This window comes from Phaseolus vulgaris, chromosome 2, assembly GCF_000499845.2.
Source record: "Phaseolus vulgaris cultivar G19833 chromosome 2, P. vulgaris v2.0, whole genome shotgun sequence".
Taxonomy (NCBI): Eukaryota; Viridiplantae; Streptophyta; class Magnoliopsida; order Fabales; family Fabaceae; genus Phaseolus; species Phaseolus vulgaris.
Window position 1 is genome coordinate 28545156 of NC_023758.2, and position 2995 is coordinate 28548150.

The following is a 2995-nucleotide window of genomic DNA, read 5'->3' on the forward strand; positions in this document are numbered from 1 at the left end:
AATTTGAGATAAGACTGACCTTATATGCTTGCGTTCTTCCTGCTTACTGTTTTTGCTTGATTTACCCACCCAGAAAACTCTTCTTTCCGTTGTGGCAATTGAATTAAAGGACATCAATTCATTGCCTTCCTTCGTTTGTTCTTCTGTTCCATCCAAAAACAGTTGAAACCCCCTTTTTCTTTGCTCATTGAACGATAGATATGTATCTTTTATTCTGTACAATCTTGACCCTCAATGAAGGTGGCTTTGCATGTAATTGTGATCCGCGGTGGCAATAATATGATGTATAGATGATTGCCTAACCTCCCCCAAGGTGTCGTGCAGAGAGAGTCCTCCACCCTCGAGATTGACAGTAGTGCAACCACCTCCCCCACGATATCTTCTCCCGTCGTTGACATAACTTGATAGGAGGAAACCTTTTCCCCTTGCTACGCCATTTTCATCGTATGTGGTAGTTGTCTCCGTCTCTCCTCCGCTACCTCTACTGAGTGGGGGTGAAAAGTGGTGGCTGCATCGTCATTCCAAGATTGCCCATGGGCATGGTGTGCGGTGGCATCGTCTTTCCGAGGTAGGCCATGGGCACAGTGTGCGGTGGCGTCGTCGTTCCGAAGTTGCCCTACCTGTTCTGATTCTCCTAAAATGTTCGTCCTTTCCGCATTAGGCGGGCTTCCAAGCAGCCCAAACCATATTGAATCCTCCACCCTACAAACATTTGGGCCAACTTTAGAAAAGGTCTCAATGTGATTTTTTTTCCTGCACCTCCCTTCCTCAGCCGCAAGGGGTGTCTGGTACGAAACGCATTAGGTCGTTTCTAGAGGCCCATGTTTCTTTGCCTCGTCAGCCCTACTTATAGTTGTTGGTGTTACATACCCTATGTTTTCCTTTCTTGTGAATAGGTAGATATTAGGTGCAGATATAGCCCCTAGGGATTTTGCCAAAAAAGGTTCACATCAGTGTAGCGGTAATGATGGTTCTAATCGTCGGCGATCCTGTACGAACGGTGACGGTGCATTGCTCATTTCCACCATCAGTTCCTCTTCAACAAACTTTCTTGCATCTTCGAAAGCCCCATTCCCCGAGCGCACGGATGCATGAGATGCAATCGAATCATCATCTGTTTCGGCTCCGTCAAATGTTTCACCCCAATGGCATTGGCAAAGTTTGTGTTCAGGAATTGTGAATTCCTCCTCCACTAATATCTTATACAGTTCTTCGTTGATTCTCATATAGTTGGTTATCTTCGCCTCACATCCCACTAATACTCTAACTTTAAACCTTGCATACTTTATCTCATCCAGTGTCATCGTTGTTTCATCTACCTTAATCAAGGTTCCCAGTAACGCAACAATGTGTTTGAAGCACTCTGTATTTCAATATTGTTAACATTAATTTATATTATTGCTTACAAAACATATTTCATACTTCTACTAATAGTATGACTATTAATACACTATACTTTCATATGATTAATTATATCTAAAATAAAATGTTTCATTTAGATAAAAGTTTTAAATTAAATTATTTTAAGTTGAATGGCCCAAGATTGATTCACATTTTTAACATGGCAAATTCTCATGAACCTCCTTTTCTTCTCCCCACACTAAAATTTCAACCATATCCTTCTCAATATATGTTAGGGTTTTTGTATTGGTAGAGAGTGTGGTGGTTTTTTCTTCATTTTCAAGAAGTCTTGGGTTTTTGTGGTGGTTGGAATGTGGTGGTCAATGCTGATTGGTGGTGGTGATTGTTGGTGGTTGAGATAAGTTTTGCGGTTATTTTAGAATTTGTTTTTCGTGTGTTTGTTTTTTTTCATGTATATTGGATTGTACAATCTATAACATCACTTAGTGTAATATGTATTATAAATTGTATAATTTGGAAGGTAAACCCGGATTTGGAAGTGTCTTCCCAATTGTCCAATATGTAACACATTTTGAACTTACAATCTGGATTGTTCAATCTGGAAGACAATTTAATATCCAAGTTTACCTTTCAAATTGTACAATTCGAAATACATATTACAGTAAGAAGTGTTACGGATTCTACAATCTAGAATATATTTTTGAATCCAAGAATATCTTTTGGATTCTGTAATTCGAAATGTATTTTTTTATAAAAAATAATATTCTGAATTATAGAATTAGAAAGATATTTCTGGATCTAGAAATACCTTCTAAATTCTACAATTAAGAAGGTATAAATAGAAAAAATATATTTGCAAATTGTATAATCCGAAAATGTATTTTTTTAAGCACAAAATTATCCTTTTGCCTAATCTATGGAGGTGCAGTAGAAGCTATGAAGGTGTAGAAAGAAGCATCTTCTAACATTCAATAGTTTTCACAAGACCATTAATGGAACACATGACTGAAATAAAAAAAACTAAAAGTCCAACTTCCGAACTCTTAAATCTCAAGTCCACTTGAATATTTTGTTGATGCCACCATGGAAGAAGCATTGGTCATGCGAATTTAATTTTGATATATTATCAGTATAAAATATTTAGAGTTTTAAATTCACTAAAATAATTATTAAAAAATCAATTTAATTTATATTAATTTTTATTACTGTCAATATAAAGATATGTATACTATTAATTAATTAGAAACATTTTAATTAATTTTTTAACTATATAAAAATTGATGATTAGATAACACTTAATACATTATATAGAGAGATAGAAAGAGAAGATAATACAAATCCAAGAATGCAAATAGCTACATAAACTCATTTTTATTCTCAAAGTCTTATAGCGAATTATATATATATATATATATATATATATATGATTAGGTTGTAAAATTTGATCATGGTAAATGACTCAATTCTAACTCAATTCTAAATTAAGTTTTTTTATTAGCACACTAAATGATAAATTGATAAATTTTTATTTTTTTTATATTATAAAATATAAATTGATTTCTAAATATTTTACATTATAAATTGGTCCTTAGTTAATTTATATTATTTGTAACTTAATTGGAAGATTAAGGTA